This window comes from Myotis brandtii, unplaced genomic scaffold, assembly GCF_000412655.1.
Source record: "Myotis brandtii unplaced genomic scaffold, ASM41265v1 scaffold82, whole genome shotgun sequence".
NCBI classification, from domain to species: Eukaryota; Metazoa; Chordata; class Mammalia; order Chiroptera; family Vespertilionidae; genus Myotis; species Myotis brandtii.
The window spans coordinates 10,734,120-10,746,559 of NW_005371324.1; positions in this window are offsets into that span (position 1 = coordinate 10,734,120).

A 12,440-nucleotide genomic window follows, 5' to 3' on the forward strand; every position below is an offset into this window, starting at 1 on the left:
GTTCAAAGGCTGTTAAATCGCATTGTTTACCCATATCTTCAGAAAAAAATCACTTCTACTGTCATGGTAAACAACCTGCTTCCATATTTATAATGGTCTGGCCCTCCAGCAACTTCAGTGCGAAATTATAGCTAAATTGCCTACAAATGTCAGGTGGTCATAATAATCTGGCCACTCGTGTGTGTGTGTGTGTGTGTGTGTGTGTGTGTGTGTGTGTGTGTATTGGTGAGGATTAGAAACTTGTACTGATTCAGCATGAGTTAAACTTTTCGGAAGATACTTGAGCTTTCGAAGCTGTCAATCCAAGAGTACATAGGCAGTTACTTGTCTAAAGAGAAAGAATTTAACTACCTAATTTAATCAACTAAACATTTTCAGAGATATACTATCCCAAGTACAACATTCTAATCTTCAGTGACCTTGTATTACCTGAATGAACTAACTGGATTTTATTCTATTATTATGCAGTCCTTGTTGTCTGGCAACTTTAATCGGAAAAATGTGTTACCTTACAAAGAGAAGCATATCCATTGGCTTTGGAAGTTCTCCAAACATGATTAATTCATTCAAAGCTTTTTAAATGTAATGTTGAGTTGTTATTCAGTTTGTGATATAAAGGCTCTTGTTGAATTTTTTTTTGGTTAAAATTTATTTCCTCATGAAAAAAAAAGTGAAATGGTCAACGACCTAATGTCTCCTTATTCCATGATATCATACTTAGAAAACTGAAGAGTTTAAGCAAATATTTAAAGTTTATAGACCTCTAGGGAACCTACAGAACATCTAGTCCAAACCTGCATATCAGGAACTAAAAACTTGAAGGACAGGAAGAGTAAGTGTTAGGCTCAAGGTAGTTCACTTTGACTAGCAAACCACTGTTATTTCTACTGAATATTGATGCTTTATCCTTAGCATTCCTTCTCTTTTCATTTATGTAAATTTATTATACATAAATATTCTTAAACTTAACTTAGTGATATTTGCTTTTTATTTAGTATGTTTACTTTCTCTTAGTTAATTTATTGGTCTGCCTGTCTTTTCATGACCTATATTTTAACATGGAATATTAAAGAAAAAACAGAAATAAAGATAGTTATTTGGGAGAAGAGCCAAAATTTGATAACTATCAGTTGATTGGTTGTTAGCAGCACTGAACTATGTTGTATTTCACCCCAAGTAATCACTCTTTAGATCTTCCTGTTTTCCCCTAAAATACCACACAACACCAATGCAATGACAAGATAGTGTTGTTTTTTTTGTGTGTGTAGTTATCCTTAAAATTCTCCTACTATTTTATCTATACTGAAATTTTTTCACTTAATTACCATTTAATAGAAATATAAACATGTTCCTTTCCAATGATGTGTACAGATATATCTGTATAATTTTTCTATATGCAGCCCCCTTTAGAGAAATAGCAGCGCAATCAGATGGTAGATAATATGACTTACATGTCTGATAACCAAAGAAATCTTGCAATGAGAAATGGATGATAAACATTAGTAGATCCTACCTTCCTCAGATAAAATAGAGTCTCTGCCTGTCAGCAGTGCTTGACAATTTTGCACAGCTTGATAATATATGTAAACTCAGCTTATTTTTGTTAAAAAAAAGTAATTTCTCTAAGTAATATAGTTTATGGCAAATTGTGGTAGAGCAGTGGTTCTTAACCTTCTTAATGCTGTGACCCTTTAATACAGTTCCTCATGTTATGGTGACCCCCAATTTCATTGTTACAAATTGAACATAATTAAAGCATAGTGATTAATCACAAAAACAATATGTAATTATATATGTGTTTTTCGATGGTCTTAGGTGACCCCTGTGAAAGGGTCATTCGACCCCCAAAGGGGTCGCGACCCACAGGTTGAGAACCGCTGTGGTAGAGGAATCTTATCTAATAAAGAGGAAATATGCAAACTGACCATCACGCCATAATGGTCAAGATGGCTGCACCCACAGTGTAGGCAGGGATTCCGTAACACAAGATGGCTGTGCCCACATTGGAGGCCGAGTTCTTATAATGAGCCTTAACGAGCAGTCAGCAGGGACCTGAGGCTGCGTGGCACTCGGCCAGAGCAGGGGACCTGAGGCTGCGCCCCCCACCTAGCGGAGCTTGACGGGGGACTTCAGGCTGCATCCCACGCCCCGGTGCCAGGCCGTGGGACCTGAGGCCACAGCCCCCACCTGGCAGGGCTTGATGGGGGACCTCAGGCTGCAACCCCTCCCCAGTGCCGGGCCAGGGGACTACAGGCCGCACCCCCCGCCCCAGTGCCAGGCGGGGTGACCTGAGGCTGTGCCCCCCACCATACAGGGCTTGATGGGGACCTAAAGGCATGCCCCTTTCCCAGGCCTGGGCTGGGAGACCTCAGGCCACGCACCCCGCCTCGGGCTGCGGGACCTCAGGCTGTAACCCCCTGGCCCGGACAAGGGGACCTCAAGGCGCACCCCCCATCCAGGCCGGGGGACCTCAGGCTGTACCCTTCGCCCTGGTGCTGGGCCAGGCGACCTGAGTTCACTCCCCCCACCCGGCAAGGCTTGACGGGGGTGGGGCTGGCCGGGTCTGGGTCTCACGCGATTTTGAGGTGCACGTGGGGGGGGGGGACTTGACTCTGGTTCGCATGGCGTACCCCAGACTCTGATAGGAAGAAGATTTTCATATACATTTTACTAATTTTCTTTCATCTCTGACACTTCTATTATAGAGAAAGGGCAAATAGCAATATTAAAATATTTCCTCTAATTAATTCCCTTTTAATGTGCACGAATTTTGTGCACTGGGTCACTATTAAAAAATAACAGAGAAACATTGTTGTTGCTTATTTTTTTTCCAATATATTTTATTGATTTTTCAGAGAGAGGAAGGGAGAAGGATAGAGAGTTAGATACATCGATGAGAGAGAAACATCGATTCAGCTGCCTCCTGCACACTCCCTACTGGGAATGTGCCCGCAGCCAAGGTACATGCCCCTGACTGGAATCGAACCTGGGACCCTTCAGTCCACAGGCCGATGCTCTATCCACTGAACCAAACCAGTTAGGGCTTGTTGCTTATTTTTATCACAAACAATAAAATCCCATGACAGTAGTGTTTCTCCTGTCCCTTATCACTAAAACTAGAGAGGTCTAATTTAGCCTTTTAAAAATTGTTTATTTAGGATATTGGTGTGTATTCTTCCTTTAAGAAATGTCTATGTAACATTCTTCTTTTTAAAAGTATCTATGTAGCCCTGGCTGGTGTTACTCAGTTGATGGGAGTATCATCCCATACACTAAAAGGTTCTAGTCCTGATGAGGGCACATACCCAGGTTGCAGGTTCAATCCCTGTTCAGGGCATATGCAGGAGGCAACTGATTGATGTTTCTCTCACATTGATGTTTCTCTCAATCTCTCTCTCTCTTTCTCTCACTCAAAATCAATTTAAAAATCTATGTAACCTGCCAATTGAATGCTCTTGGCTTCAGTTTCTTCATCTGTAAAATTATAGATATTTGTAAGGTCACTTCCAGTTCTAAAGGTCAGATACTATTACTTAGTTATTCCACAGGAAACAATTTCTTTCTGTTGAAATAGATGTATTTGTATGCATGTGTTCAGAAGTCCTCTCCATGTTGTACCAATTTATTCAATCAAATTTTAGCCTGTGCATACTACATGCCTGACAATTTGGATGCACTGGTGTAAATCAAGGATAGCAAACTTTGGTCCCCAGGCTGAATGTGGCCTGCTGCCTATTTCTGTGAATGGAGATTTTTAGAACATTGTCACCACCATTTGGTAGGTATGTCTATGGCTGCTTTCACACTACAGTGCAGAATTGACTAGTTGTGAAAGAGAATATTGCCTACAAAGTCTAAAATAGTTACTAGCTGTGTTTTTTTACAGAAAAAGTTTTCAAAACAAAAATATACTTTTATGTATATACTCTTTTTACTGAATCTGTTACAAATTTTTATTGATTGAACTATTATAAGGATTTTTGTTGGTGGTGTTCTTGGATATGAGTGTATGTGTCTGTGCATTTGGTCTTTCTGGCATTAAATTGAACCCTTGTTTTGTTCACTTTTTTCAATATATTATTCTGTTCCCTGCTAATATTTAAATTTATTTTACATTAACTGATCAACTGGAAACTGGTCATTTCACTTAAAAGCCAGTAATGTATGGCTAATAGTCCTGATGCTACTGAAAGATGACTGCGAAATAGCTTAAATCAAACTTGTATTTTTGTTCATGCCAACACTGTCAGTGGATTGAAGAGCCATTTCTTAGTTCCATATATCTCTGATAGGATGTACTAGAATATTTTCTTTTTGTGAAAATCATAATATATGCAAATTATCATGTATTATTTTAAATTGATATTTACAGTACTTCTGGAAGTTTGAAAAGTAAGTCTTATTTCGTAACTGGAGGATAATTAGACTACTTTTTTCTCTCTAAAATGGCCTTTTCACTTAATGTTTATTGTCAGTTTTCTCCTTGCTTTTGTTCTTTCATATAGTCTTTTTTTGGGGAAGAACAAAGGGAGAGAAAACTGCAGGAGCCATAACAGTCTGCGGCATGCGAGGAAAGGGTCCTGCTTTAGTTAACATTTAGGTTTGATACTTGCTGAAGCTCCACCGTTCCCCTCATCTCCTCAGGAAATTAGACTTAATACAATATTTGCAGTTGACTCTATTATATAAGAAGATGATTAATGAAGATGACATTTCCCTTGATTGTTGTGCTCTTTAAAAAGCTATTCTCCATGAAGAGCTCGCATTTCTAGGCTCCAGATGGAGATAACATTCTTCGGTGAAGTAATACAGATGAACTGTTTCACTAACCACTTTTTCAGGTACAGATCCTATCATGGTGCTTTCTTGTCAAACTCATCAGAAGAGGTATTTTCTTTGAAGCACAGCACTCATTAGTTTCTGAGCACTGAATTTCATGACCCCCTTTACTTTTATTTAAAGTCCATTAAAGATGCTAACACTCTGCCTTAAATTAAACTGAATTGTTTCAAAAATTTCAGGAAACTTTTGTTGGAGAAACTTCAAAGACTTCAATTGTGGCCTAAATGGTAATTCAGGACATGAATAGCTAAGAGCAGACAGTTTACCTCCCAAATAGTTACCTTTTGGGTCACATAAGCAGGAGGACTGACCAACTGCTCTGATCTTTTAGGGATTCCCATATCCTTGTCCCTTGGAAGTGGCATGCAGCCAGTTTTGCTAATCAACTTCAAACATAAAAAAAACTTAGATCCATCTGGAGTTATTGGAAGCTAAATGGGCAGGAAGTAGTGCTAATGTAATTGCAGTGTGGTTTTTTATAGGTACAGAAGGCAACATAGATGCCCTAATAGCTGGGACTGGACTAGATTTATTTGTTAATTAACTATCGAGTCCCTCGTATACAGCAGTCATTGTATTCTAAAGGAGCTCAGAGTCAAAGTAATCCCCAGAGGCCTGTGAGGGCAGGACAGACCCATAGAGGACCCCAGAAAATGACATCAGTGGAGTCTAAAAGATGGTTTTGAGGGGATAAATCTTCAAACACAATTTGAGGCATACAGTCTAAATGAGGCATCATTCCAAAAGATAAGGCTGAGATTCAGATTCTAGGTATAAGGGCACAAGACTATACCAGTTATTGGGCAGACCTGAGAGCCTTTGGGTTGGATGACAGGGTGGAGAAGTGGGATTGGAGCTGGACAGGGGCAGTTCAGAGCTCTGAGCTGTCCAGTGAGAATTCATCTTCTTATCATTGAAGAACAATCCAGGGCAAGAACCTCTGAAATAAAAAGCACATACTCATTCACAGAAAACTTTAATGAAATGGTTTTGTTTATTTTTAAGCTCTTATGGAAGTTTTTGTTGTAGTATCTCAATTTAGGACACCAAACTTATTGTAGTATCTCAATTTAATGACCCCTTAGGGATGGTCTTAAGAATAGAAGCCATGGATTTGCAATTAGAGCATAATGTGTTTTCATATTCATTACTGCTTTGAAGTACTTTAAAATAGGTTTTGCCCACTCAGGTAAAATGTATTCCTTGCAATTGCACTTAGACTATTGCTTAGTTAAGCCTTTCCCTTATGTATTCTGAAAAATCAGCTTTCTTTTAATGCTGTAAATACCTGAATATAAATCTCATATTACTGAAATTCAAAATAAATCTTAGAAATATTTGTTTGTCATTCTAAATTAGGAGAAATGACAAATTTTTCTTTTCCATTCTATATAAAACCTTATATTATTGAAATGAAAAATTATCTATCAGCAAGAATTTATGTATCGAAATAAACTTAGGAGGATCCTACTCTGAGCGTTGTGGTTCTGCTATATACAGGGATTCAAACAGAAGGCCTGCCCCTTTAGGGAGATGAATGCATTTTCTCAAATATCCTATATAATAAAGATGTAATATTCAAATTGACCATCACTCCAACACACAAGATGGCCACCCCCATGTGGTCAAAGACGGCCGCAGGGGGGGGGGGCATTTGGGAGGGACCAGGCCTGCAAGGGAGGGCTGTTGGGGGTGATCAGGCCTGCAGGGGAGAGTAGTTAAGGGTGACCAGGCCTGCAGGGGAGGGCAGTTGGGGGGGACCAGGCCTGCAGGGGAGGGCAGTGGGGGGACCAGGCCTGCAGGGGAGGACAGTTAGGGGTGACTGGGCCAGCAGGGGAGGGAAGTTAAAGCCAATCAGGCCAGCAGGGGAGCAGTTAGGCATTGATCAGGCTGGAAGGGGAGTGGTTAGGCGTCAATCAGGCTGGTAGGGGAGTGGTTGGGGGTGATCAGGCTGGCAGGCAGAAGCAGTAAGGGGCAATCAGGTAGACAGGCAGGCGAGTGGTTGGGAGCCAGCAGTCCTGGATTGTGAGAGGGATGTCCGACTGCCCATTTAGGCCTGATCCCACGGGATATCCCTTGAGTGGTCCCAATTTGGAGAGGGTGCAGACTGGGCTGAGGGACACCCCCCTACACACATGAATTTTGTGCACTGGGCCTCTAGTATTTTAATATTTCTAGAACCTGGGCAGGTCTTTGATTACAAAAGATTTTTTCCAGACATAACTAAAATTTCATACATCTTTTAAAGTTGTCATTTAATTGGTGATGTGCCTTGCAATTGAGGATATTTGGAAAATAAGAAAATATGGCTTTTAAGATTCTAGGACATGCTCATATTTCAGAGTTATCTGCCCTTTTGGATCTATCTAACTTCAACCATAAGTCTGATAAGCTTTTTTCTATCGCTAGGAAAATAATCTGCTTCTGCTCACCTCTTCTTTTGGCCATTTACAAAACACTTTTTCTTGACAACTTTATCCCCTTTCAATTCCTTTTCCTGGTTCTGTCAGGAACCATTACCATTTTTCCTTAAGCTCTTCAGTCCATCCTTGAGCTTCACTGTCAAAAATGAATTTGAGTCTTGATCGAATAAAATGGGCTTGCTCAAATTTTCTCCTAGTATCCACCACACCAAACTACACCTTTACCAACTTTTACTCCTATTATTTCTGTATAAGAAAATGATCATTTTATTTACCCCCATCTCTTTTGGGTCTTTGCCCCATTATTGACAACATCTTTCTATAATAGCCTCCATTTTATTCATATTGATTCCTTCTCTTCAGATTTGGACCATAATTGACTCTCATAAAATAAAATTGCCACAAAATAAATTTAAAAAGAAAAATAACCTTGCCCTACATTTTGTTTACAAGTTTGCTTTCCTTCTATTTACCACCATCTCTTTAAAACAAGTTCACTATCATTGCTGTCCATCTCAGTTCCTTAGTCCTTCCTCAAAGTTCATAAGTCTGAATATACCTTTTTGGTGAAATTGCCCTCAGTGGTTAATAGAACTGCCCCAGTTATAACATCTAGTAATCCTTTCTCAAAATTTATCCTTTTGACCTGTACAGAACTTTCACTGATCCTCTTCAGAAACTGCTACTCCTGTTTCTCTTAGTTTTTCTCAGCATCCTCAACTGACTATTTTGAATCTATTTTTAATTGTTGCTATCTCCTAGGTTTCCATGTTTTTCTTTGACTCTTTTTGCTCTATACCAGTGGGTCATGCTCTAATACCAGTGGCTCTCAACCTTCCTGATGCCGTGACCCTTTAATACAGTTCCTCATGTTGTGGTGACCCCAAATTTCATTGTTACAAATTGAACATAATTAAAACATAGTGATTAATCACAAAAACAATATGTAATTATATATGTGAAAGGGTCGTTTGACCCCCAAAGGGGTAGTGACCCACAGGTTGAGAACCGCTGCTCTATACTGTAATTGCACTCACATTAATGTCTTCACTTAATCTCTGATGTGCCGGTTGCTACAAAATCTGTATCTCTGTGCTTCCTAGATATCCTCACTTGGATTGGTACCTCAAACTTAAAGAGTCCCACCTGACTTTCAAAACTGTTGTTGCTCTATAAATTGAGGAACCAAACTAAAGACTGCTGGTTATCATCAATTCCCCATTGTTAATTCAGTATATCAAACAACAAGCCCTCCTGATTCTACCTTAGAAATGTCTTTTCCTAATCTCTCTCCTCTTTCCATTCTTATTACCAATTTTTTACTTCATTTTTTCATTGCCATTTAAAAACATATCAAACTCCTTAGCTTGCCTCAAATATGTTCAAATCCTATTTCTAACCTTTTTAGTGTATGCTCCTGATGCTCACTCCCCACCCCCATATTTGCCATCATGGCCCATACGTCATCTCCTGAATAATAATTTAAGGAATAAAATGTTTAAAAGCTTAGTATTTTTACGCTTTGCATTATTTTATTTTGTATGCTTGCACTGCCCATCTTTCCTTCACAGTCGGGCAAAATTCAGCTCATTTATAAGTACCAATACAAGTGTCCTTATCTTTGTGAAAAACTTCCCTACTTTTGTGCTCAGTCAGAAATAATTCTATTATTAATATCCCTTCTCCATGTCTCAACTGTGGCTCTTTTGTTTTTAAGAAACAGAAACTTAGTTACATTAGGTTATGTGGAGAGAGATTCATAGGAAAGACAAGATAAAAGGTGCTTCACTATTTGTATTAGTTCTATACTGCTGTGTAACAAATTGGCCCAAAAGTTTGTGGCTTAAATCAATACATATTCATTATATCACAATTTCTGTGGGGCAGAAACCTGGGGCTGGCTTAATTGTGCCTTCTGATTCATGTTTACTCAAATTGCTGCAATTAAGATGTCAGTCCAGGGTTTGTACTTGTAGCTGAAGCCTTGAATGGGGAAAGATGTACTTCTAAGCTCAATTCTAAACTCTCAGTTTCTTGTGGGATGTTGGATTTGAATGCCTCAGTTCTTTGCTATGCAGTCTTCCCTAGCATGGCAGCTTGTGTCATCAAAGCCAACAAGAGAGAAATTACAGTCTTTCATAACCTCATCATGGAAGTATTATCCCATTATCCTTGTGACACACCATTGGTTAGAAGCATGTCACTAGGTTCAGCTCACATGTAAGGGGTGGGGATTATACCTGGATGTGAATACGGAGGTGAAGTTCATTTGTTACCATTTAGAAGTTTGTCTATCACACCATCAACCCTCACAGCAACCTTATGTGATAGATAGCGATAATATCATCTTATTTGCCAGAGGGGAAGCTTAGCACTAAAAGGTTAAGCAACTTGTTCATGGTCACACAGCTGAGAAATGAAACAGCTCAGATTAAAATCCAGGCAGTCATCCTCAAGAATTCTTGTGTTTAATCACCATGGACTCCTAGGAAAGGATAAAATCAGTGTAACTCTGGAAACAGGAGCAGCACCTCTGGGAAAGCTGCAGTAATGAAGGTGGTGTTTCATCCCAGTATTTCACTAATAACATCACTCTGCTCCCAACTTTCTGTGTTTATGTCACTTTGATCCTATTCTTGTGAGAGAGTTCCCCTCCCCTTGCCAGCCAGTAGGTAGCCTCCTCTGAATCTTTTCTCTGCCTTTGCTATAACTAATCATAACCAAGAAGGTAAGCTCAGTTAGTACAGAAAAGCTTCAGGATTTCTGGCAGTAGGGTACGGTATTTCACAGGGAAGTTGAATGTGGACTGAGCAGATAGGTCTGGGGTCATGCTCTAAGAGCAGAATTCACCATACCACACTCTAGCACGGTGAGTTGCTAATATGCCTGCTTTCCAAAGCTGTTTACAGACATGACTGAGCAGGCCTCATTTACCTCTTGATTCCCAGATGAATAGCATAATGGAATTGAGACTTTTGAGATTTTAGGGTAGTAGATATTCTTCATAAATGCTTTTGATTATCATAGAACTGACAATCTTAAGAGTGGGACAATCTGAAGAAGGGAGCTCTTACCTGATTGTTGTCAGTGACAAAAACTACACAAAATCATGATTATCTTCTAGGGTCTTTCTTTTTCTTTTTTGTTGTTAATCTTCACTTGAGGATATTTTTCCATTGATTGTTAGAGTGAGTAGAAGGGAGGGGGAGAGACAGAGAGAGAGAAACATTGATGTGTGGCCTCCAGCAGTGCCCCCACCAGGGATCCAGCCTGTAACCAAGGTATGTGCCCTTGACCAAAATCAAACCCAGGACCCTTTAGTACGTGGGCCAATGCTCTATCCGTTAAGCCAAACAGGCTAGAGCTTCTAGGTGTTTCATCTAATAGTTTTGTGATGTTGTTTTGATATATACTTGCATATACACAACACAAAGAGTGATATTGGCAAGTGCTCAAAATGAGAAGTAATAGAACCATAATAGTAATGGCATCTCACACCATTTTTCCATGGAATATTGTCCCTTAAACACCTTTAATTTGGAATGTTTGTAATCACATGCTTTGGAATGTCTATAATAACATGTTTTAAAATGTTTATCTTCTCCTTGAAGTCTGCAGTGATCAGTCAACACACATTTATAAAATGTGTGTAATATATGAGCCGAAGGGCTAGATATTGATGACACTATGAATATGACAGTTTCTGCTCCTCAGGAACTCTATCCACTGGGGAAGACATCTTGGTAAACAGATATGAAACCATTACTAAGTTTATAGTATATTTATAGGTCAGGCAGGCAGAAGTAATTTCTATGTCCTTGAAGGTCTCCAGGATTTGTTTGTATTAGTTGTAGAAATACTTGCCTTACATTACTTGTTTAGTTGTTTTTGTATTTGTCTCATTTCTTATATTAGTAGTAAATTCCTGAAGAGCATGCAACTGAATGAGATTTTTTCCCTTCAATCTCTGCTCAGGAATCTCTTCCCCTGTGTCAAATGCTTCATATTCACAAAGCATCTGGCTGTATCTGCATCTGCTTCTCTAGACTATAAACATTTTATTCTTTATTTTCTTTTGATATTTTTGCCCATCACCATTTATCCCATTGTATCATCTTCCACCTCCACCACCCACCTCCCCCATCACAGTCACCACACTGTTGTCCATGTCTCTTTTTTGCTCAATCCCTCCACCCCATCCCAACTACCCCCCCATCCCCAGTGGTCTGACTGCTCTCTATTTATGAGTCTTTCTCTATTTTGCTTGTTAGTTCAATTTGTTCATTAAATTCAATATATGAGTGAAATCATATGATACTTATCTTTCTCTGACAGGTTTATTTCATTTAGCGTAATGTTCTCCAGGCCCATCCATGCTCTGGCAATGGGTAAATTTTCTTCCTTTTTATAGTTGAGTAGTATTCCATTGTGTAAATGTACCATAGCTGTTTTACCTATTCACCTACTGATGGAAACTTGGGATGCTTCCAAATCTTGGCAATCTATATATATAAAAGGCTAATATCTAAGTGTCCATCCAGGTAATGATGTCATGTAGCAACACCCAGCTTCCTCCCTCTAGCAACTAGCCTCCTTGCAGTTTCTTCAGCCCAGGAACACGACTTGCTTTATAGCCAGGTAGAAACATTTACACTTTACTCTGTAACCAAATGTCTGTGAAGCGTTTTCCTGTGCATCATCTCATTTGATCCTCACAGAAGTCCTGGAGTAAGTAGATAGGAGACTTGGCGGGATCCTATTTTTTTTCATTAGCCAGAAAATGGAGATTTAGAAAGCTTAGAAACTTGACCTGACTGAAATGAAGTAAGACATGGTGGACCTTGAAAATAATTTCAGGTTTTCTCACTGTGCAGAATATACTCAAACACTGCTGCAGTTAAATATTTTACTCTTTGTTCTCCCTGTGTGATCTATAATAATAATCTGCTTTGTGTTGACATTTACTGCTGCGTTGCTGACAATTACCTGAAAGAGAAGTTGGGATCTTCACTGGGCTGGAAAAAGTTTAGCTAAATCAGAAAGCAGGTCTAATTAAGCAAGTTTATTCCATCCTATCTAATAATAGACAAACATGGTAATTAACCGTACCTCCGACACGCTTCCCATTGGCTAATCAGGGCGATATGCAAATTAACTGCCAACCAAGATGGCGGC